Raw genomic sequence first — 26,849 nt, 5'->3', positions numbered from 1 at the left:
TGACCAGGGACCAAGTTCAGCAGAATTTTCTGCATCTCATGGAGGCACTCAACGCAATGGGGAACATTTCTTCATAAGGGGGGAGGACTAATCCAGGTGGATGTTGGTGGCCACCCACCTATTTCACTTGGACCACCACCACTGTCTCTTTCGGTTTTTTCATTTTCCTTAATTGTAGCACAATTTACTATTTTTGGCAGTTTTTTGGGTCTTGAACTTTCAAAGCCGTTTTGAGGCCCTAAACAACATTTTTTGGGAAAATCAGGGCGAACACAGGGTGTCAATTAATGTTGGCCACACAAACATTGTATTCCTCGGATAGACCTTTCTAAATAGGTATTTTTCACGTCAAACAGAGATCATATGTTAAAGTTCCAACCCCGAGAAGTTGATGTATGAATTTACCCAAACGGGGCCCATAGTTTTGGTGCTTCATCTCCTAGGGTTAGGCTTTTGGATGTTTAGGGTTTTCCATTGTTTCTCAATAATAAATAGGCCTTCGAGCCTAATTTTAACAAGTTCAAAGGCATGTATCCACCCCATCTCTTCTTAGAGATAAGCCACCATCACCCGAGCTAGTCTTATTTCCATTCTGTTTGTAAGCATATTTCAGTATTTGATATTAATGAAATTAAGTGCTCTTTCTACTACATCTTTGTATTTATGGTTATACCTATAATTTGTTGCATTCCAATTTAAGTTCGAATCACTCCAGGTTCATGATTCGACAGGTATATCATTTTCTTATCGTGTATTGGTATGCGACTGTTGGTATCTAGGTAATTTCTTTGTCTAATACTGTGTAATATGCTTGACCCGTAAAAAATATCAAAATAGCGAATATGATAATGATATCATAGAGAAATAACACAATGAGATGAGAACAACAAAAATATTTTGTTAAGATCTGTAGAAATACTATTCACTTGCCTCTCCTAGGGGGCAACCTCTAGTAGAGCAGAGCTCAATAACACAACAAAAGACAAGACTTTCATTACTATCTTCGACATTATAATGTTTCTTGAGACCCAAAACCCTAACTACTTGCAGTCCCTTACATATTGCGGGTTAACCATGTTATTTATTAATTATGGCCCATTCTAACAAATTGTGGTCCCTTTTTTATAATGTGGGTCAACCACTTACAATGCTTACGTGCTTTATTTATTAGACTAACTAATGATGAATCTTACAGTGCCTCTTGGGCTTATTACATTAATAAAGGGGTTAGGTTAGGATCTTATCATGCCCTCCCCCTTCAGAAACAGACTTTTCCTCAAGGCTGAAGCTGCAGATATTTCTGAAGAATAGTTGTTGGTTCCCATGTCGCATCTTCTCGTAATGTGTCTTTCTACTGGACAAGTACTTCCTTGATAGTGTGGTCACAGAGATGTCATTCCTTGGAATCTAGGACTTTTTCTGGCTGGAGCCAAATATTTCCTTCCTCATCTAATTTAGGCGGGGTGGTTTGAACCTTACAATTGTGTCCCACAACTTTCTTGAGAAATGAGACATGGAAGACGAGGTGGATTTTTGAAGTGGTTGGCAATGCTCGTTTATCATTGACAAAGTCAATTTAGTGAACCACCTACCAGGGCCTATAAAATTTTGGTGCTAACTTTTGGAAGCCCTTTTTTTTTAGTGGCATCTACTTATAAGGCTGGAGTCAAAAGAAGACTTAGTCACCCACTTGAAAATTTTGGTCTGCCAATTACTTCATCCAGTTTTGTCCTTGGTTGAGATTATCTTTTAGAAGAAAAAGGGTATAAACTCGGTTCTGAAGCAACTTATCAACTTCACGGACTTTGGAAGATACTATAAGATAAGAAATTGGGGAAGGTGGGAGTTTCCCATACACATCCTCATACAATGTCATCTTACTTGCCTCATGATAATTATTATTATACCACCATTCTACTAAAGGTAAGCACTGCACCCATTGATGTTGTCTACCTAAAGCAAAGCACTACAGGAAGGTTTCCAAACATTTATTTATTACTTTAGTTTGACCATCAGTCTAGGGGTGATAATTTGTACTCATTTGGAGTTGTGTGTCATGTAGCCTGAATGTTGGATCTTGATTGGACACAATATTGGTAGGCATGCCATGCAGTTTGAAAAATTGATCCATGAAGACCTAAGCCACTAGAGATGGAGTGAACAGGTGTCGTAAGGCACAAAAATGGGCATATTTGGAGATTCGATCAACTACCACCATGATGTCTGACTTGTTGCTGGATTTAGGGAGACCAGTAATGAAGTTCATGGATACATCCATCCATATATAAGTAGGTAGTGACAATGGTTGTAAGATTACTGGTGTCTTCATTTTTTTTCCCTTTTTTTTTGCGCTGAAAGACATCACATTCAACCACAAATGTAAAAATGTCTTCTTTCATCCTTTCCCAAAGAAAAGAGCAGTTGGCATGAGCATAAGTCTTCTAAAATATTGAATATCCTACAATGGGAGAGGAGTGCAGCTCCGTGAGAGTGCATGGTTTGAGAGTGAAGTTAGGGGAGAGAACCACACGATATTTATATTAAATAATATCTTACTTCTAAGTGTAATCCACAGGAGGGTTAGGATTCCCTTGTAACCATTGGATTAGATAGAAAAGATATGGATGAGAAAAACATTCATGATGGGCCTCCTCAATCCAAGATGGGATGGGCAAAGATAGGGATAAGAGGGTTTCTTCCTCCTCATATTTATGAGATAAAGCATTTGCCACAGCATTGTTGCAACCTTTCTTATAGACTATCTCATATTCATAGCCAAAAAATTTTGTAATCCATTTGTTTTGTTGTGGCAAGGATAAGTGTTGCTCCAAGAAATACTTTAGAATATGGTGGTCAGTTCTTATAAGGAAACTATGTGCAAGAAAGTATGGTTTCCAAGTGTCTATTGCATGTCATATGGCTACCATTTCTTTCTCATAAGTGGACTGACCCAAATTCTTTCCACTTAATTGTTTGTTGGTGAAGGCGATTGGTCGACCTTCTTGCATTAAGACTATTCCAATACCTATCCCCGAGGCATCACATTTGATCACAAAGGGTTTTGTAAAATCTAGAAGATCCAAAACCGGGGTGGAACAGAGGGCCTGTTTGAGATCCAAGAAGGCCTGTCGAGCTCCTTTTTTTAGGTGAATGCATTTTTCTTGAGAAGATTCATCAGGGATCTAGAAATGTGTCCATAATTTTTGAAATATTTGTGATAGTATCCTATTGGACTCAAAAATCAACATGTACATTTCAAGGTTCGAGGTTGTTGTTGATCTTGCATAACCTGAATCTTTTTAGGGTCCACTCATACTCCTGCATGACCGACAATGTGTCCCAAGTACTCCACCTCTTCAATTCCAAAAGAACACACGAAATTTGACAAATAATTTATTCTCCTATAGAATTTTCAAGACCCAATCAAAATGTTGAATGATGTATTTCCCATCTTTTGTTGTAGATGAGTATATTATCAAAACATACGAGGGAAAAATTTCTAAGATAGGGCTTGAGAAGGTGATTCATGAGACTTTGAAAGGAGGACGATGCATTACAAAGACCAAAGGGAATTTCCAAAAATTCATAGTGACCTTTATGGGTTCTAAAGGTTGTCTTAAGGATGTATGGTACATTCATTTTGATTTCGTGATAGCACGAACTAAGATCCAACTTGGTAAAGAATTGGGTGCTAGAGAATTCATTGTGTTTGGAATATGAAACTTGTCCTTAATGGAGAGCTTATAAAAGCCATGAAATCAGGACACATACACCATTCCTCATCTTTATTTAAGACCATGACCAATGGGGACGAATAAGGGCTAGTGGTGGGACAAATCAAGCCCACTTCTAGTAGCTCCTTAATAATCTTTTTAATTTCATTCTTTTCTACCATTTGGGCCACTTGCTACCCAGAATCAAAGGGGTTCTATGATCATGCTCACCTCGAGAGGGGGTAGTTCCTTGGGTTTTTCAAACACTTGTTGATGGTAACTCAACACATTTTGCATGTCTGGATGAATATCAACAGGGCTCTATTCAATGACCTAAATTGCATTGAATTGAGCAACTATTCCATGGTGTCCATTTTTTAGAAGCTTCTCCATTTTATTTGAGCTAATGATAGTGGGAGAACCTACCTAGAGCCCACATAGCATATGAGTGTGCGCAGTATGTATGAAGCTCATATATAGCTCTTAGAAGTCCATGGTAATAGGGCCTAGTGTGCGCAACCATTCATCTCCCAGGACGATGTCACATCCTCCCATTTCAATGGAAAACATGTGTTTTTTAAGGTGGTAGTCCTCCATCTAGAGCTTTATGTTTTCTCAATGGCCTTCACATTTCATTGTCCCCTCATCTAATGTAAGGGCCTGAAAATTGGACATTTCCCTCACAAAACAATGCACTACCTCAACAACCGTTTTATGAACAAAATTGTGTGTGCTACCATTATCAATCAATACCACCACTGGGTGGTGCTTAGTAAAGCCTTTGATTTTAAGCGTTTATGGAGAATAAATACCTACTAATGCATGTAGAGATATTGATGGTTCCTCAGGGGGTGCAGTATTATTTATTGTAGTATCTTGGGGTTCAACTACTTCCTCCCCAGATACTTCACTGTGTTTTGCCTCATCACCTAAGCCATTTTCAGTTGAGTCAATTTGAAATAACTTTGGTTCCTTGCATTTGTGACCTGGTAAATATTTTTCATCACAATGGTAGCTTAATCCTTGTCTTCGTCTTTCGTCCATTTGCATAGGAGACACTTTTTTCACCTTAATGGTTTGGGTGGGGCCACTACTAGGGGTGAGAGATGTCTTTAGTGTAAATGAAGGACGAGTGGTTTTGGAAGTAACAGTAGCTTCTACATCTAAAGTTTTGTGGCAATATTCCAACCACCTAGCTGGTTGATGCATTCTAACACATGCCCGGATGGCTTACTTGAGGCCACTAATGAAACATTCCATATAGAAGGCATCCATGAGGCCTTTTGGCCAGGTTGAACGTTGTTCAAATGGAATGTTGTAATCTTAGACAGAACCATTTTGTTTCAGATTTATGAGGCAACCCGGGAAGTGAGCATCACTGCCAAAATAGACACAAACAACTTTAAAGAACACATTCCAAGTGGGATTCCCTACATAACATTTTTGATGCCATTGCCACCAATGCCAACATTCTTGGTCCAAATAAATACCTCTCACATGTAGTTTTATTTCATCATCCTAGATATCTTTGAGTTGAAAATATTATTCCATTTGTGCCACCCACACTAATGGGTTAGAACCATTAAATTTGTGCATGTCAATCTTGGGTGTGTTACTAAAATCATATTGGTGACCCCCATGGAAATTATGATACCCCTCATAGTGTGGTGTCTAGATTATCCTTCCAAGTGGGAATCAACCTTGCGCCCCTCCTCCATTGCGCTTTTTTCCTTGAGTTGTGCTATGAAGTTAACTAGGGCTTGTGCAACCGCCTCTTGGATTTTGGTGGTGAGGTTTGCTTCATTGTCATCCATTTTTTTCTAAAGGTTGTCCATAGCTCATCTTTATGATACACTAGCTCCCGTAAAAAAATTGGATTACTTTAAATTTGCATGGTTGTAATGGGTGTGATGGAGTATTTTAATGTTGATCACTTGCAAGCACTCCTGAAACATTTGGGACCACAGGAAAAAAACGTTTAATAGTGGATGGCATCATTGGGATCAGTTTGTTGTCCTGAATCTCATGGGATAGGTCTCTTGCAAGCGGAATTTTGGGACCACCAAACCTTTTTTTATTATTTTTTTTACTCCGATAAGATTTTTACTCCCATTTGATCAATACTGCAGCGACCGAAATCCCAAAATCTTGATACTGCAAAATGTGTAGGAATTTTGTTGTCCCACTAGTCTATATTGCAACAGTGGAAACCCCAATGTCTAAAAATTGAAAAAATTGCATGAAATAAACCCCAACTGTTGGATAAGACTAGGTCTAATTAGTATTGTGGCGACATAAACACCAATGACAGGATAGAACAAGATCTAATCGGTATTGCTACAACAGAAACCCCAACTTCTAGATACTGCAAGATGTGACGACCAATTAGGAAAAGAGAGTGAAATAGAGTATCTAAGAAGTTTCAAGTGTTATATATCATGATATATACCAGGTTTCCAACAATAGTACTTAGCCCAATCTTTTAGGGTGTTAACTAAGGAGGATCGGTCGTGCCCTTATCAATACTACCTGACTACCCTAGGTACGTCCAATTAATATCCCCGAATGTTGTTCTTGGTGTATTGTAGCAACAAGACAACTGACAACTTATCTAGGATTTGGTTTCAGGGTAACCTTGGGGGCTTCCGATATACGAGAGGTATGTGCAAGTGAAATCCATGTATAGGTGTTGTCTGATGTGCTACTACTTGAAGGGGTACCAACAGAGGTTATAAGGGAGTCCAATAGGTGTGACCACCTCTTTTAGTTCATTCATGTATGACTCCATAACTGTGGTTTTATGCACGTAATGATAGATCTTTGTAGTTTAAAGACGCTAGAACACATCTCTAGCCTAAATTTGATTTCTCTAAAATTGGTTGTGCAGTTGGCCCAAGAAAGTGTTCTGATACCACTTGTAATCTGCTTGTTCTGCAGAAAATAAAAAAAGAGATAATATGCTAGTGATACTATAGAAAAATAACATAATGAGATGAGAACAACATAAATATTTTATTAATATTTGCAGAATTACTGTTCACTTGCCTCTTCGAGGGGGCAACCTCCAGTAGAGCAGAGCTCAATTAAACAAGACAAGACAAGATAAGACTTTCCTTACTATCTTCAACAATATATAGTTTCTTGAAACCCAAAACCCCAACTACTCATGGTCCCTTACATATTGTGGTTTAACCACTTTATTTATTAACTATGACCTATTATAACTAATTATAGTCTTGTTTTTATAACGCAGGTCAATCACTTATAATACTTATGAGCTTTATTTATTAAACTAACTAATTGTGAATCTTACAATGCCTTTTGGGCTTATTACATTAACAAAGGGGTTAGGATTAGACCCTAACATACTAGTGCGAGGGTTTTATTGTTATTCTTTAAGGTGTTCAATCAATTCTGGGTATTGAGCTACGCCCCCCTCTATAAGTATAGGTTATTTATTGTTCCAAGGAATTGGGTTTTTTCAATGTCAAATAGGATTTCCTTCCATTTGTTTTCATTTTGATATACTGAGTCATCGCTTATGTTAGTTAATTTCTCTGAGTGTTGTTGTCACATACCCCCTTGGCATAATACTAACAACTACCTACTATGCTCCACTGGATCCTCGATGTGGACTTTTAGGTTTAATTAATGGACTTAGTTACTACACTCCCAAATCAACCCTTCAACATTTCCTATGCATACATTACAACTCTGAGAAAAGAATCAATCATGGGCATTCAACAAGATAAGATTATGCATTCGAGTTTCATTCCTTTGATGACTCTACACAAGCATTAATGGAAACGTTGTCATATATACACTATAGCTAGCATTTCCATATATCATGATCATAGTCCTAACTTCATAGTCGAAAGTATTACTGAGATATATCTTGTGCAATATGAATCATAGTGACTAAATAGCTAAAACATGCCTCAATGTATGCAATTCACCCCATGATGCATAATGCATAGCATAGATAACTTGAACCACATGCTATACAATTTCAAACCTTAAAAACATAATTATTCATCATCTTAAAAACCAAGATAGCACATAAGTTTAAAGATGTGACAACATAAAGAGTAAGGAACCACATCCAGAACATCCCAAGCAATTGAAGAAAACTAGATTAACTGAATAAAGTCAGTTGGAAAACCGAGCACTGCCACCCAACCTAGAACTGACTTCCTCCAATTCACCCCTGAGATGAGAGTTATTGCCATGGATCAATTGCCTCTTGTTGATATCTTCAATGGGTATTTAATACCCTCTTTCCTGATAGGGTTTCCATTAGTGGTGTCCCGCTTTTACGGATCTTTTTTATCCATTGCCTAGGATTTTCCCAGAAAATCTCACCTTTCTCTCCCGCGATGCTTTTCCTCATAAAATCTTTCCTTTCTCTCCCGCAATTCTTTTATGTTTTTCTTAAACTTATCATCTTTCTCTAGCTAAGTAATTTAATGGATATTTATCTTCAAATCCATTAAGATTATCTATACTTGGATCTAGAAGTCTTATCATGAAAGAATTATCCATTCCCATTCACCAATGGGATTTCATTTGGCAAGAACCTCATCTCTTGGTGTCTCATTTTCCAAGCATTTTACATTATCTTTATTTATTTAACAATAAAGTATTTACTTTCATTGTTACACCTTGGACCTAGATTTTCTTAGCTTAGGTTAATAGAGTGTTACATACAATGGAGGGGTGTTACATACTCCCCCCCTTAAATTTACACCATCCTCGGTATATTATTTCATATTACAATTTATTTCCTCACTCACAGGTAGTTTTTTCTGCATTTACAAGTTTCCATGGCCTTGCCACTCGAATCAAATCTTCCAATACATCGGTTACAAAGAATTTCTACCAACAATCTCCTTCCATTGCTACCTGTACATTTCTTTCAATCAATTTTGTGAGAGATTTTCAGATGCAAAAACTCAATTTTGTTTACCACAGTTAATGTAATAGTACTACTACATGAGTAACTACAGGTTAATGTTGTCTACCCTTTAACCATGATTCCTCATTTCCATTTTATTTAAATAATAGGAAGAAATGCATGTTCTTCTAATGCATTTGTGTTCTTGCCGAACACATGCTTCGTGCAGTTTCCCTGCATTAGTCATAACAAGTCAAGCTAGCACATTTGACCAATCCACATGTATAAAATATCATATCAGGTTAGCTCAACATAACCAACAAAATAATAACCCATATGTAACCATCCATCATAGATCACATAGATCAAAATCATGAATTTCATGCATACAAAACTGAAATGAAACATTGATACTTATCCTTGAATCACTCCTTAGCTTCTACCTTTGTCTTTCTTCTCTATGCACTCTGGGTCGGTTGCCACAGCAGGCCATCGCCCAGTGCCTTCTTCTCAACCATGTGTACCTACACATAGTGTGCATCACACACATATAGTTATACATGTCATATATCATCATGCAATACATGCATCCATACTAGTACGATATGTACCATTTGTACACAGTACGACTTGTACACGTGTATCCAATACAAAATGTCCATAACATCACTTCCATGACATATACCTCATCCACATGTTTTCAACCATGTTAGTATTATGCCAAAAATTTCTTCAATTATTCAAATTACCTTTAAGCAACTATAATCAAATCATGCTTGGTTTGTCGATTTGAGATTAAGGAATTTCATGGACCTATTCAATTTCTACAACCAGAGCATAAGTAAATGATTTTTATATGAAAGTATTCAAGTGATTTTATTTAGATAATCCTTTTCATGTGGCTTGTGGTTGTAGGACAATTTCAGCAAAAAATAGTACCATAGAGGTAATCATGCATACTACAATTTTATCATACCAATAACTTTGAGTTTTGGAATTTAATGAGTCACTAGACAAGGTCTTAATTAACATTGGAATATGACCTCCGCCCCATCGTAAAACAGACTTATTGACTATGATAGTTAGTCTAGTATGGACTTCAGTATTATACTTGAAGTTTAATAACAACTTTTAGCCTTGTCTTTAAGAAAATAATTGTTATGTTGTCATATTCAAAACCAGACAATGCTATCAATATTGCAATCTGACAGTGGTACAAAATATGCATCTCAGATTGAACAATTGTCAATTAATTTGAATAGATTGCTAGAAATCAATTATCTTTGTACACAACAATATTGATTACCACTTAGCCATTAATGTGGTTGAAACATCTTATTGATTTAACAATGCATTGTTGCATGGCTTTTTTTTCTTCCTCTCTCTTCATCACCTAGAACTGTTTATATGTCACACCTTACTTGGTGCATGTATTATTTTACTACTAGCATAATATCCTTAGAGAAACATACCAGAAATTTGTTTATTATTTTGGACAAGTGATCCAGGTGGATATTGGTGGCCACCTGCCAAGTCCACCTGGACCCCCACCATTGTCTTTCTCAGCATTTTCAGTTTCCTTAATTGTAGCACAACTTACTATTTTTAGCAGTTTTTCGAGTCCTGAACTTCCGGAGCCGTTTTGAGGCCCTAAACGACGTTTTTTGGGAAATATGGGGGCAACATGGGTCCATGGACCGATGTTGCCCTTCCCAAAGTGGTAGTGCTCGGATAGATCTTTCTAACGAGCTATTGTACGCGTCAAACGGAGATCGTATGCCAAAGTTACGACCTCGGGAAGTTGATGTACCAATTTACCCAAACGGGGCCCACAGTTTGGCGTTTCATCTCCTAGGGTTAGGTTTTGGAATGTTAAGGGTTGTCCATTGTTTCTCAACAATAAATAGGCCTTCGAGCCTCATTGTAACACAGTTCAGAGGCATGTAGCCATGACATCTCTTCTCAGAGATAAGCTACCATCGCCCTAGCTAGTTTATTGCCATTTCTGTTTGTAAGCATATTTCAGTATTTTCCATTAATGAAATGAAGTATTATTTCCACTGCATCTTTGTGTATATGGTTATCTCTGTAATTTGTTGCGTTCCTGTTTAAATCCGGATCAGTGGTATCAGAGCGGTCTGCTTTTTCTCTGTTTTTCTTTGCATGTCCCCAACAAGGTCGGGATATAAGGAGTTAGGGCTTGAACTGGTTGAACCTTTGCAAGACCAGCCTCGCAAATCCCGACGGCCTCCCATGGCGGACGAGAAGAAAGACGAGGGGGCAGGAGATCCCATCAAAATCTTGCTCGAAGAAGCGCTCGAGCGACAACGGAACGCGATGATGGACAACTTTGCGCAGATCCTTCAGCGGCTACCCAGAAGCGGCGCATCAGCTTCCAGTAGCTCCTCTGGAAACGCCACACCCTTTAAGGTACAAGTTAATTTTGAAATCCCCATATTCGAGGGTCAGATAGACGCCGATGCCGTAGATAAATGGTTAAATCTGCTAGAGGGTTATTTTTCTGTTCATGAATTTTCGAGTCGGGAAAAGATTGTTTTTGCTCTTCTCAAAGCAGCCCCCCACGTCAAGGACTGGTGGGAAACCTACTGCGAGCAGAAGGATGAAAGTACTGGCTCACTATTTTCAGCCGCACCCACCTGGGATTCATTCCGGGATGCCATCAAGGAGCAGTACTACCCTGTCGGAAGCTATGAGGATGAATACATAAAGTGGACCACGCTGCGGCAGGGAAGGGACCAAGACGTGCCGGAGTTCACCAATCTTTTCCATACCCTTCGCACAAAGTTGGGTATCAAGGATTCGGAGCAACATTTGATACTCAAATACCGTGGCTGCCTGCACAAGTACATCCAGGAAGAAATACAGTTCTTAAACATCCCCTCGCTCGGCGCAGTATACCGGTATGCTGTCAAGGTCGAGCAGAAGTTTAAAAAAAAGAAGCGAGACTTTGGATCTGCGAATCCAAAGCAGGGGAAAGGTGCCCCTAAACCACAGAACAAAGGACAAAGCCAAGGCGGGACAGCCCAAGACAACCAGCCGAAGCTGCAAGCAAAGAGCAACGCCGCGAAGCCGAGAAAGGACACTGGAAAATGGTGCGAATTCCATAAGAGCTCCACTCACAACACAAGTGAGTGTCGGGCCAAGCAGTCACTGGTGGCTGAGCTAAAGGTTTCAGAATCAGATGCATGTTCCGACTCTGAGTCAGAACCCGATAAGGGGTATGAAAAAGGGAAGCAGATCATTGATGCGGATCCCAGCGCCACTGTTGCTACCGCAAAGATCCAGAAAAATGAACCCGAAGATCCAGAGGAGGAGGAGCGTCTCTTCCACTCCCAGATGTGGGTAAAGGGCTCCCCGATACAGTTCATTGTTGATAGCGGGAGTCAAAAGAACCTCATTTCGGCAGAGGTCGTGAAGCGGTTGGGCTTACCGACCACAGCACATCCACAACCATACACCATTGGGTGGCTTCACCAAGGGCGAGATCTTCGCGTGAGCCAGCAGTGTCGCCTTCCATACAACATCAAGCCCTTCACGGATGAGGTATTGTGTGACATTGCTCCCCTTGAAGTTTGTGATGTATTACTAGGACAACCATACTTGTGGAAGCGACATGCTGTGTATGAATCAAGGCCCCGTGCTGTTATTATTACATTGGGAAATAAGTTGTTCAGGATACCAGAGGTAGCACCACCTGCCGCCATCTCTTTGATTACTGCAAAACAATGCAGTAAGATCATTTCCAAAACCAGGAAATTTGTTTTCCTGATGATACGCCCTCAAGGGAAGAAGAAGATAGTGGCCGCGGCCTCCAAACGGGGTTCCTCTGCACGGCAGCTACAGATGGACAAGATTGTGGAGGAGTACGAAGACATCTTCACCTCCCCGGAAGGGGTTCCTCTGCACTGTCAAGTCAAGCACTCCATCGATCTGACCCCAGGTGCGCCGCTACCCAATGGACCAATTTATCGGCGCTCCGTTCTGGAGAACAATGAAATCAAGAGACAGATTCAGGAGCTCCTGCAGAAAGGTCACATCCGTCCGAGTTCTTCGCCCTGTGGGAGCCCGATAGTGTTGGTACAGAAGAAGGATGGGACGTGGAGACTCTGTATTGACTATCGGGCGCTGAACAAGATCACTGTCTGTAATAGGTACCCGATCCCGCGGATTGATGACCTCCTAGACCAACTAAAGGGGGCGAAATATTTCAGCAAGATCGATCTGAAGTCAGGATATCACCAGGTACCAATTGAACCCTCAGATGTGTGGAAGACTGCTTTCAAATCCAAGGAGGGCCTCTTCGAATGGTTGGTCATGCCTTTCGGATTGACGAATGCTCCTGCAACCTTTATGAGGCTAATGGATGACATCTTGCGGCCATTCACCAACTCCTTTGTAGTAGTATACTTGGATGACATTCTGATCTTCAGCCAGAGTTGGGAAGAGCACCTCCACCACATCCGACAGGTTCTCCAAACACTGCGGCAACACAAGCTATGTGCCAATTTGGAGAAATGCACTTTTGGCATGACCGAGGTTCAGTATCTGGGATACATCATTGATGAACAGGGGGTGCATGTCGATCCAGCCAAGGTCCAAGTCATTCGGGATTGGCCCTCTCCAACCACTCTAACAGAGCTCCGCAGCTTTCTAGGTCTTGCCAACTTCTACCGCAGGTTTGTGTTGGGATTTTCTCATATTTCTTGGCCCTTGAGTCAAGTCACCAAGGGCGGGGCGAAAGCAAAATTCTTTTGGTCTGAATCTCAACAGAAGTCATTCAGGGAGTTGAAGGATCGCCTCTGCACGGCACCAGTGCTCGCGTTACCAGATTTACAACAACCATTTGAGGTCGAGACAGATGCCTCTGACTATGCTATTGGGGCAGTCCTTACTCAACATGGACATCCAGTGGCATATCACAGTGAAACACTTTCAGACACAGTCCGGAAGTACCCCACTTATGACAAAGAGATGTATTCCATTGTACAGGCCTGCCGACAATGGAAGCATTACATTTTGGGGAAGGAAACGGTCATCCACACAGACCACCGACCTCTGCAGTTCATACAGACCCAAGGGAAATTGCAGAATGATCGCCATCAGAAGTGGTCTACATACCTGCAACAGTTTCACTTGAATATCAAGTATAAAAAGGGCAGCACCAATAATGTTGCAGATTGCCTCAGTCGACCACCGATCATGGCGCTAACCACCGTGCTCAACTCTTGCGGGCACGAGACTTCTGATTGGCCACTTCTCTACAAAAGCGACCCAGAATTCGGCCACACATACCAGACACTCTTGGAGGGTCGGCAGGTTGCAGATTTTCACCTCCAGGATGCCCTATTATGCCACCTCGGTCACCTCTGTGTTCCTTCAAGCGAGCGTGCCAAGATGATTTGGGAAGCACACTACAGTCGGGCTGCTGGGCATTTCGGGGTCGAGAAAACAGTGGCAGTACTGCAAAACTATTTCTATTGGCCGAATCTTCGACAGGATGTTGGGAAGTACATCCAATCATGTACTGCCTGTGCCATTGCCAAACCGACCATTAAGAAGCAAGGCCTCTATACCCCGTTGCCTACCCCTAGTCGACCTTGGGAATCCATCTCCATGGATTACATGTCAGGCCTTCCTTCCACTAAGCATGGAAATGACTGTGTTTTTGTGGTCGTCGACAGGTTCTCAAAGATGGCCATTATGATGGCCTGCAAGAAGAATATCACAGCAGAAGCCACTGCTAAACTCTTCTTTGAACGAGTGTGGGTGCACTTTGGGATCCCACAGTCTATCATCTCAGATCGGGACAGTCGGTTTCTCAGCACCTTTTGGTCCAGTCTCTGGTCAATGTTGGACACCAAACTCACGAAGTCCACAGCCTTCCATCCTCAAACTGATGGCCAGACGGAGGCTGTCAATAGGATGATTGTGCACATCCTGCGCATGTATAACTCAAAGCATCCACGCACATGGGACGAGAGCCTCCCATACGTTCAGCACAGCTACAACCGAGCTCTTCACAGCTCCACTGGCCATAGCCCTTTTCAGGTGGGCTTGGGATTCCAGCCATTATGCCCCATTGATGTGGCCATGCCACTTGCAGCTACTCACATGAATTCAGCTCATGTCCAGTCCGAAACAGATAAGGCCACCAGCTTCATTGAGCGAATCCAACATATTCGCCAGCAGGTCTATGACATTCTTGAGAAATCAAATGCCAAGTACAAGCAGCGACATGATCAACATCGGGTGCCACACAAGTTTCAGGTGGGCGACAAAGTCTGGTTGCATTTGCAAAAGGAACGCCTTACTGGAGCCTATCGGAAATTGAGACCACTCCGATATGGTCCTTACACCATTACTAAGGCTATGGGAGACAATGCATTTGAGCTCAGCATTCCCCCATTCCTTGGCCTGCACCCAGTATTTAATGTGGACCGCCTTCGGCCATACTTTCCACCATTGCTAGACACATCCGACATTGCAGAACAGCTCAAACCCACAGAATTAAATCCAGATTGCATGGAACAAGCTGCAACTGATCGGATCATGGACACACAGATCAAGAACACTCGCCAACAGAATATCCAACTGTATCGAGTTGTCAAAGCGGGCCAACTCCTTCAGCAGGGCAAGTGGCTCACCAGGGAACAAGTTCAGCAGAAGTTTCCTCATCTCATGGAGGAGCTCAACGCAATGGGGACCATTGCTTCCTAAGGGGGGAGGAATGATCCAGGTGGATATTGGTGGCCACCTGCCAAGTCCACCTGGACCCCCACCATTGTCTTTCTCAGCATTTTCAGTTTCCTTAATTGTAGCACAACTTACTATTTTTAGCAGTTTTTCGAGTCCTGAACTTCCGGAGCCGTTTTGAGGCCCTAAACGACGTTTTTTGGGAAATCTGGGGGCAACATGGGTCCATGGACCGATGTTTCCCTTCCCAAAGTGGTAGTGCTCGGATAGATCTTTCTAACGAGCTATTGTACGCGTCAAACGGAGATCGTATGCCAAAGTTACGACCCCGGGAAGTTGATGTACCAATTTACCCAAACGGGGCCCACAGTTTGGCGTTTCATCTCCTAGGGTTAGGTTTTGGAATGTTAAGGGTTTTCCATTGTTTCTCAACAATAAATAGGCCTTCGAGCCTCATTGTAACACAGTTCAGAGGCATGTAGCCATCACATCTCTTCTCAGAGATAAGCTACCATCGCCCTAGCTAGTTTATTGCCATTTCTGTTTGTAAGCATATTTCAGTATTTTCCATTAATGAAATGAAGTATTATTTCCGCTGCATCTTTGTGTATATGGTTATCTCTGTAATTTGTTGCGTTCCTGTTTAAATCCGGATCAGTGGTATCAGAGCGGTCTGCTTTTTCTCTGTTTTTCTTTGCATGTCCCCAACAAGGTCGGGATATAAGGAGTTAGGGCTTGAACTGGTTGAACCTTTGCAAGACCAGCCTCGCAAATCCCGACGGCCTCCCATGGCGGACGAGAAGAAAGACGAGGGGGCAGGAGATCCCATCAAAATCTTGCTCGAAGAAGCGCTCGAGCGACAACGGAACGCGATGATGGACAGCTTTGCGCAGATCCTTCAGCGGCTACCCAGAAGCGGCGCATCAGCTTCCAGTAGCTCCTCTGGAAACGCCACACCCTTTAAGGTACAAGTTAATTTTGAAATCCCCATATTCGAGGGTCAGATAGACGCCGATGCCGTAGATAAATGGTTAAATCTGCTAGAGGGTTATTTTTCTGTTCATGAATTTTCGAGTCGGGAAAAGATTGTTTTTGCTCTTCTCAAAGCAGCCCCCCACGTCAAGGACTGGTGGGAAACCTACTGCGAGCAGAAGGATGAAAGTACTGGCTCACTATTTTCAGCCGCACCCACCTGGGATTCATTCCGGGATGCCATCAAGGAGCAGTACTACCCTGTCGGAAGCTATGAGGATGAATACATAAAGTGGACCACGCTGCGGCAGGGAAGGGACCAAGACGTGCCGGAGTTCACCAATCTTTTCCATACCCTTCGCACAAAGTTGGGTATCAAGGATTCGGAGCAACATTTGATACTCAAATACCGTGGCTGCCTGCACAAGTACATCCAGGAAGAAATACAGTTCTTAAACATCCCCTCGCTCGGCGCAGCATACCGGTATGCTGTCAAGGTCGAGCAGAAGTTTAAACAAAAGAAGCGAGACTTTGGATCTGCGAATCCAAAGCAGGGGAAAGGTGCCCCTAAACCACAGAACAAAGGACAAAGCCAAGGCGGGACAGCCCAAGACAACCAGCCGAAGCTGCAAGCAAAGAGCAACGCCGCGAAGCCGAGAAAGGACACTGGAAAATGGTGCGAGTTCCATAAGAGCTCCACTCACAACACAAGTGAGTGTCGGGCCAAGCAGTCACTGGTGGCTGAGCTAAAGGTTTCAGAATCAGATGCATGTTCCGACTCTGAGTCAGAACCCGATAAGGGGTATGAAAAAGGGAAGCAGATCATTGATGCGGATCCCAGCGCCACTGTTGCTACCGCAAAGATCCAGAAAAATGAACCCGAAGATCCAGAGGAGGAGGAGCGTCTCTTCCACTCCCAGATGTGGGTAAAGGGCTCCCCGATACAGTTCATTGTTGATAGCGGGAGTCAAAAGAACCTCATTTCGGCAGAGGTCGTGAAGCGGTTGGGCTTACCGACCACAGCACATCCACAACCATACACCATTGGGTGGCTTCACCAAGGGCGAGATCTTCGCGTGAGCCAGCAGTGTCGCCTTCCATACAACATCAAGCCCTTCACGGATGAGGTATTGTGTGACATTGCTCCCCTTGAAGTTTGTGATGTATTACTAGGACAACCATACTTGTGGAAGCGACATGCTGTGTATGAATCAAGGCCCCGTGCTGTTATTATTACATTGGGAAATAAGTTGTTCAGGATACCAGAGGTAGCACCACCTGCCGCCATCTCTTTGATTACTGCAAAACAATGCAGTAAGATCATTTCCAAAACCAGGAAATTTGTTTTCCTGATGATACGCCCTCAAGGGAAGAAGAAGACAGTGGCCGCGGCCTCCAAACGGGGTTCCTCTGCACGGCAGCTACAGATGGACAAGATTGTGGAGGAGTACGAAGACATCTTCACCTCCCCGGAAGGGGTTCCTCTGCACTGTCAAGTCAAGCACTCCATCGATCTGACCCCAGGTGCGCCGCTACCCAATGGACCAATTTATCGGCGCTCCGTTCTGGAGAACAATGAAATCAAGAGACAGATTCAGGAGCTCCTGCAGAAAGGTCACATCCGTCCGAGTTCTTCGCCCTGTGGGAGCCCGATAGTGTTGGTACAGAAGAAGGATGGGACGTGGAGACTCTGTATTGACTATCGGGCGCTGAACAAGATCACTGTCCGTAATAGGTACCCGATCCCGCGGATTGATGACCTCCTAGACCAACTAAAGGGGGCGAAATATTTCAGCAAGATCGATCTGAAGTCAGGATATCACCAGGTACCAATTGAACCCTCAGATGTGTGGAAGACTGCTTTCAAATCCAAGGAGGGCCTCTTCGAATGGTTGGTCATGCCTTTCGGATTGACGAATGCTCCTGCAACCTTTATGAGGCTAATGGATGACATCTTGCGGCCATTCACCAACTCCTTTGTAGTAGTATACTTGGATGACATTCTGATCTTCAGCCAGAGTTGGGAAGAGCACCTCCACCACATCCGACAGGTTCTCCAAACACTGCGGCAACACAAGCTATGTGCCAATTTGGAGAAATGCACTTTTGGCATGACCGAGGTTCAGTATCTGGGATACATCATTGATGAACAGGGGGTGCATGTCGATCCAGCCAAGGTCCAAGTCATTCGGGATTGGCCCTCTCCAACCACTCTAACAGAGCTCCGCAGCTTTCTAGGTCTTGCCAACTTCTACCGCAGGTTTGTGTTGGGATTTTCTCATATTTCTTGGCCCTTGAGTCAAGTCACCAAGGGCGGGGCGAAAGCAAAATTCTTTTGGTCTGAATCTCAACAGAAGTCATTCAGGGAGTTGAAGGATCGCCTCTGCACGGCACCAGTGCTCGCGTTACCAGATTTACAACAACCATTTGAGGTCGAGACAGATGCCTCTGACTATGCTATTGGGGCAGTCCTTACTCAACATGGACATCCAGTGGCATATCACAGTGAAACACTTTCAGACACAGTCCGGAAGTACCCCACTTATGACAAAGAGATGTATTCCATTGTACAGGCCTGCCGACAATGGAAGCATTACATTTTGGGGAAGGAAACGGTCATCCACACAGACCACCGACCTCTGCAGTTCATACAGACCCAAGGGAAATTGCAGAATGATCGCCATCAGAAGTGGTCTACATACCTGCAACAGTTTCACTTGAATATCAAGTATAAAAAGGGCAGCACCAATAATGTTGCAGATTGCCTCAGTCGACCACCGATCATGGCGCTAACCACCGTGCTCAACTCTTGCGGGCACGAGACTTCTGATTGGCCACTTCTCTACAAAAGCGACCCAGAATTCGGCCACACATACCAGACACTCTTGGAGGGTCGGCAGGTTGCAGATTTTCACCTCCAGGATGCCCTATTATGCCACCTCGGTCACCTCTGTGTTCCTTCAAGCGAGCGTGCCAAGATGATTTGGGAAGCACACTACAGTCGGGCTGCTGGGCATTTCGGGGTCGAGAAAACAGTGGCAGTACTGCAAAACTATTTCTATTGGCCGAATCTTCGACAGGATGTTGGGAAGTACATCCGATCATGTACTGCCTGTGCCATTGCCAAACCGACCATTAAGAAGCAAGGCCTCTATACCCCGTTGCCTACCCCTAGTCGACCTTGGGAATCCATCTCCATGGATTACATGTCAGGCCTTCCTTCCACTAAGCATGGAAATGACTGTGTTTTTGTGGTCGTCGACAGGTTCTCAAAGATGGCCATTATGATGGCCTGCAAGAAGAATATCACAGCAGAAGCCACTGCTAAACTCTTCTTTGAACGAGTGTGGGTGCACTTTGGGATCCCACAGTCTATCATCTCAGATCGGGACAGTCGGTTTCTCAGCACCTTTTGGTCCAGTCTCTGGTCAATGTTGGACACCAAACTCACGAAGTCCACAGCCTTCCATCCTCAAACTGATGGCCAGACGGAGGTTGTCAATAGGATGATTGTGCACATCTGCGCATGTATAACTCAAAGCATCCACGCACATGGGACGAGAGCCTCCCATACGTTCAGCACAGCTACAACCGAGCTCTTCACAGCTCCACTGGCCATAGCCCTTTTCAGGTGGGCTTGGGATTCCAGCCACTATGCCCCATTGATGTGGCCATGCCACTTGCAGCTACTCACATGAATTCAGCTCATGTCCAGTCCGAAACAGATAAGGCCACCAGCTTCATTGAGCGAATCCAACATATTCGCCAGCAGGTCCATGACATTCTTGAGAAATCAAATGCCAAGTACAAGCAGCGACATGATCAACATCGGGTGCCACACAAGTTTCAGGTGGGCGACAAAGTCTGGTTGCATTTGCAAAAGGAACGCCTTACTGGAGCCTATCGGAAATTGAGACCACTCCGATATGGTCCTTACACCATTACTAAGGCTATGGGAGACAATGCATTTGAGCTCAGCATTCCCCCATTCCTTGGCCTGCACCCAGTATTTAATGTGGACCGCCTTCGGCCATACTTTCCACCATTGCTAGACACATCCGACATTGCAGAACAGCTCAAACCCACAGAATTAAATCCAGATTGCATGGAACAAGCTGCAACTGATCGGATCATGGACACACAGATCAAGAACACTCGCCAACAGAATATCCAACTGTATCGAGTTGTCAAAGCGGGCCAACTCCTTCAGCAGGGCAAGTGGCTCACCAGGGAACAAGTTCAGCAGAAGTTTCCTCATCTCATGGAGGAGCTCAACGCAATGGGGACCATTGCTTCCTAAGGGGGGAGGAATGATCCAGGTGGATATTGGTGGCCACCTGCCAAGTCCACCTGGACCCCCACCATTGTCTTTCTCAGCATTTTCAGTTTCCTTAATTGTAGCACAACTTACTATTTTTAGCAGTTTTTCGAGTCCTGAACTTCCGGAGCCGTTTTGAGGCCCTAAACGACGTTTTTTGGGAAATCTGGGGGCAACATGGGTCCATGGACCGATGTTGCCCTTCCAAAGTGGTAGTGCTCGGATAGATCTTTCTAACGAGCTATTGTACGCGTCAAACGGAGATCGTATGCCAAAGTTACGACCCCGGGAAGTTGATGTACCAATTTACCCAAACGGGGCCCACAGTTTGGCGTTTCATCTCCTAGGGTTAGGTTTTGGAATGTTAAGGGTTGTCCATTGTTTCTCAACAATAAATAGGCCTTCGAGCCTCATTGTAACACAGTTCAGAGGCATGTAGCCATGACATCTCTTCTCAGAGATAAGCTACCATCGCCCTAGCTAGTTTATTGCCATTTCTGTTTGTAAGCATATTTCAGTATTTTCCATTAATGAAATGAAGTATTATTTCCGCTGCATCTTTGTGTATATGGTTATCTCTGTAATTTGTTGCGTTCCTGTTTAAATCCGGATCAGTGGTATCAGAGCGGTCTGCTTTTTCTCTGTTTTTCTTTGCATGTCCCCAACAAGGTCGGGATATAAGGAGTTAGGGCTTGAACTGGTTGAACCTTTGCAAGACCAGCCTCGCAAATCCCGACGGCCTCCCATGGCGGACGAGAAGAAAGACGAGGGGGCAGGAGATCCCATCAAAATCTTGCTCGAAGAAGCGCTCGAGCGACAACGGAACGCGATGATGGACAGCTTTGCGCAGATCCTTCAGCGGCTACCCAGAAGCGGCGCATCAGCTTCCAGTAGCTCCTCTGGAAACGCCACACCTTTAAGGTACAAGTTAATTTTGAAATCCCCATATTCGAGGGTCAGATAGACGCCGATGCCGTAGATAAATGGTTAAATCTGCTAGAGGGTTATTTTTCTGTTCATGAATTTTCGAGTCGGGAAAAGATTGTTTTTGCTCTTCTCAAAGCAGCCCCCCACGTCAAGGACTGGTGGGAAACCTACTGCGAGCAGAAGGATGAAAGTACTGGCTCACTATTTTCAGCCGCACCCACCTGGGATTCATTCCGGGATGCCATCAAGGAGCAGTACTACCCTGTCGGAAGCTATGAGGATGAATACATAAAGTGGACCACGCTGCGGCAGGGAAGGGACCAAGACGTGCCGGAGTTCACCAATCTTTTCCATACCCTTCGCACAAAGTTGGGTATCAAGGATTCGGAGCAACATTTGATACTCAAATACCGTGGCTGCCTGCACAAGTACATCCAGGAAGAAATACAGTTCTTAAACATCCCCTCGCTCGGCGCAGCATACCGGTATGCTGTCAAGGTCGAGCAGAAGTTTAAACAAAAGAAGCGAGACTTTGGATCTGCGAATCCAAAGCAGGGGAAAGGTGCCCCTAAACCACAGAACAAAGGACAAAGCCAAGGCGGGACAGCCCAAGACAACCAGCCGAAGCTGCAAGCAAAGAGCAACGCCGCGAAGCCGAGAAAGGACACTGGAAAATGGTGCGAATTCCATAAGAGCTCCACTCACAACACAAGTGAGTGTCGGGCCAAGCAGTCACTGGTGGCTGAGCTAAAGGTTTCAGAATCAGATGCATGTTCCGACTCTGAGTCAGAACCCGATAAGGGGTATGAAAAAGGGAAGCAGATCATTGATGCGGATCCCAGCGCCACTGTTGCTACCGCAAAGATCCAGAAAAATGAACCCGAAGATCCAGAGGAGGAGGAGCGTCTCTTCCACTCCCAGATGTGGGTAAAGGGCTCCCCGATACAGTTCATTGTTGATAGCGGGAGTCAAAAGAACCTCATTTCGGCAGAGGTCGTGAAGCGGTTGGGCTTACCGACCACAGCACATCCACAACCATACACCATTGGGTGGCTTCACCAAGGGCGAGATCTTCGCGTGAGCCAGCAGTGTCGCCTTCCATACAACATCAAGCCCTTCACGGATGAGGTATTGTGTGACATTGCTCCCCTTGAAGTTTGTGATGTATTACTAGGACAACCATACTTGTGGAAGCGACATGCTGTGTATGAATCAAGGCCCCGTGCTGTTATTATTACATTGGGAAATAAGTTGTTCAGGATACCAGAGGTAGCACCACCTGCCGCCATCTCTTTGATTACTGCAAAACAATGCAGTAAGATCATTTCCAAAACTAGGAAATTTGTTTTCCTGATGATACGCCCTCAAGGGAAGAAGAAGATAGTGGCCGCGGCCTCCAAACGGGGTTCCTCTGCACGGCAGCTACAGATGGACAAGATTGTGGAGGAGTACGAAGACATCTTCACCTCCCCGGAAGGGGTTCCTCTGCACTGTCAAGTCAAGCACTCCATCGATCTGACCCCAGGTGCGCCGCTACCCAATGGACCAATTTATCGGCGCTCCGTTCTGGAGAACAATGAAATCAAGAGACAGATTCAGGAGCTCCTGCAGAAAGGTCACATCCGTCCGAGTTCTTCGCCCTGTGGGAGCCCGATAGTGTTGGTACAGAAGAAGGATGGGACGTGGAGACTCTGTATTGACTATCGGGCGCTGAACAAGATCACTGTCCGTAATAGGTACCCGATCCCGCGGATTGATGACCTCCTAGACCAACTAAAGGGGGCGAAATATTTCAGCAAGATCGATCTGAAGTCAGGATATCACCAGGTACCAATTGAACCCTCAGATGTGTGGAAGACTGCTTTCAAATCCAAGGAGGGCCTCTTCGAATGGTTGGTCATGCCTTTCGGATTGACGAATGCTCCTGCAACCTTTATGAGGCTAATGGATGACATCTTGCGGCCATTCACCAACTCCTTTGTAGTAGTATACTTGGATGACATTCTGATCTTCAGCCAGAGTTGGGAAGAGCACCTCCACCACATCCGACAGGTTCTCCAAACACTGCGGCAACACAAGCTATGTGCCAATTTGGAGAAATGCACTTTTGGCATGACCGAGGTTCAGTATCTGGGATACATCATTGATGAACAGGGGGTGCATGTCGATCCAGCCAAGGTCCAAGTCATTCGGGATTGGCCCTCTCCAACCACTCTAACAGAGCTCCGCAGCTTTCTAGGTCTTGCCAACTTCTACCGCAGGTTTGTGTTGGGATTTTCTCATATTTCTTGGCCCTTGAGTCAAGTCACCAAGGGCGGGGCGAAAGCAAAATTCTTTTGGTCTGAATCTCAACAGAATTCATTCAGGGAGTTGACGGATCGCCTCTGCACGGCACCAGTGCTCGCGTTACCAGATTTACAACAACCATTTGAGGTCGAGACAGATGCCTCTGACTATGCTATTGGGGCAGTCCTTACTCAACATGGACATCCAGTGGCATATCACAGTGAAACACTTTCAGACACAGTCCGGAAGTACCCCACTTATGACAAAGAGATGTATTCCATTGTACAGGCCTGCCGACAATGGAAGCATTACATTTTGGGGAAGGAAACGGTCATCCACACAGACCACCGACCTCTGCAGTTCATACAGACCCAAGGGAAATTGCAGAATGATCGCCATCAGAAGTGGTCTACATACCTGCAACAGTTTCACTTGAATATCAAGTATAAAAAGGGCAGCACCAATAATGTTGCAGATTGCCTCAGTCGACCACCGATCATGGCGCTAACCACCGTGCTCAACTCTTGCGGGCACGAGACTTCTGATTGGCCACTTCTCTACAAAAGCGACCCAGAATTCGGCCACACATACCAGACACTCTTGGAGGGTCGGCAGGTTGCAGATTTTCACCTCCAGGATGCCCTATTATGCCACCTCGGTCACCTCTGTGTTCCTTCAAGCGAGCGTGCCAAGATGATTTGGGAAGCACACTACAGTCGAGCTGCTGGGCATTTCGGGGTCGAGAAAACAGTGGCAGTAGTGCAAAACTATTTCTATTGGCCGAATCTTCGACAGGATGTTGGGAAGTACATCCGATCATGTACTGCCTGTGCCATTGCCAAACCGACCATTAAGAAGCAAGGCCTCTATACCCCGTTGCCTACCCCTAGTCGACCTTGGGAATCCATCTCCATGGATTACATGTCAGGCCTTCCTTCCACTAAGCATGGAAATGACTGTGTTTTTGTGGTCGTCGACAGGTTCTCAAAGATGGCCATTATGATGGCCTGCAAGAAGAATATCACAGCAGAAGCCACTGCTAAACTCTTCTTTGAACGAGTGTGGGTGCACTTTGGGATCCCACAGTCTATCATCTCAGACCGGGACAGTCGGTTTCTCAGCACCTTTTGGTCCAGTCTCTGGTCAATGTTGGACACCAAACTCACGAAGTCCACAGCCTTCCATCCTCAAACTGATGGCCAGACGGAGGCTGTCAATAGGATGATTGTGCACATCCTGCGCATGTATAACTCAAAGCATCCACGCACATGGGACGAGAGCCTCCCATACGTTCAGCACAGCTACAACCGAGCTCTTCACAGCTCCACTGGCCATAGCCCTTTTCAGGTGGGCTTGGGATTCCAGCCATTATGCCCCATTGATGTGGCCATGCCACTTGCAGCTACTCACATGAATTCAGCTCATGTCCAGTCCGAAACAGATAAGGCCACCAGCTTCATTGAGCGAATCCAACATATTCGCCAGCAGGTCTATGACATTCTTGAGAAATCAAATGCCAAGTACAAGCAGCGACATGATCAACATCGGGTGCCACACAAGTTTCAGGTGGGCGACAAAGTCTGGTTGCATTTGCAAAAGGAACGCCTTACTGGAGCCTATCGGAAATTGAGACCACTCCGATATGGTCCTTACACCATTACTAAGGCTATGGGAGACAATGCATTTGAGCTCAGCATTCCCCCATTCCTTGGCCTGCACCCAGTATTTAATGTGGACCGCCTTCGGCCATACTTTCCACCATTGCTAGACACATCCGACATTGCAGAACAGCTCAAACCCACAGAATTAAATCCAGATTGCATGGAACAAGCTGCAACTGATCGGATCATGGACACACAGATCAAGAACACTCGCCAACAGAATATCCAACTGTATCGAGTTGTCAAAGCGGGCCAACTCCTTCAGCAGGGCAAGTGGCTCACCAGGGAACAAGTTCAGCAGAAGTTTCCTCATCTCATGGAGGAGCTCAACGCAATGGGGACCATTGCTTCCTAAGGGGGGAGGAATGATCCAGGTGGATATTGGTGGCCACCTGCCAAGTCCACCTGGACCCCCACCATTGTCTTTCTCAGCATTTTCAGTTTCCTTAATTGTAGCACAACTTACTATTTTTAGCAGTTTTTCGAGTCCTGAACTTCCGGAGCCGTTTTGAGGCCCTAAACGACGTTTTTTGGGAAATCTGGGGCAACATGGGTCCATGGACCGATGTTGCCCTTCCCAAAGTGGTAGTGCTCGGATAGATCTTTCTAACGAGCTATTGTACGCGTCAAACGGAGATCGTATGCCAAAGTTACGACCCCGGGAAGTTGATGTACCAATTTACCCAAACGGGGCCCACAGTTTGGCGTTTCATCTCCTAGGGTTAGGTTTTGGAATGTTAAGGGTTGTCCATTGTTTCTCAACAATAAATAGGCCTTCGAGCCTCATTGTAACACAGTTCAGAGGCATGTAGCCATGACATCTCTTCTCAGAGATAAGCTACCATCGCCCTAGCTAGTTTATTGCCATTTCTGTTTGTAAGCATATTTCAGTATTTTCCATTAATGAAATGAAGTATTATTTCCGCTGCATCTTTGTGTATATGGTTATCTCTGTAATTTGTTGCGTTCCTGTTTAAATCCGGATCAACAAGTCATGTTCTGAATCTAGTGTACAATTCCTACTTGTCGTTAGGCTGCTCTAGATTTCTCTAATGCGTCAAGCACCACCATTTATAGTCTGTAAGTATACTTTTTTTCATATAAGTAGAAGCACAGTGATCAATTTTACCTTATCTCTTTCCACAAGAAGTACATTTGTAAGATCTTCAATCATTCTATTGGAAACATCTTCTTGGAAGGTTCTTATTTGTGAGATATTAACATAACCCCATCTATATCTGGATGGATATGCACATCAAGGTTTTGAAGTTTGAGGTTGCATACTTTGAGTTGTAGTAATTTAAAAATTGGAATTTGAGTGAACTTGAGAATGTGCCCTTAGGCTTAATACTACCTTTCAGCAC

This window comes from Pinus tabuliformis, chromosome 2_1 (assembly GCF_031772625.1).
Source record: "Pinus tabuliformis cultivar Carrire ecotype Pingquan chromosome 2_1, CPIR1, whole genome shotgun sequence".
Taxonomy (NCBI): Eukaryota; Viridiplantae; Streptophyta; class Pinopsida; order Pinales; family Pinaceae; genus Pinus; species Pinus tabuliformis.
This window is presented reverse-complemented; position numbering follows the sequence as displayed.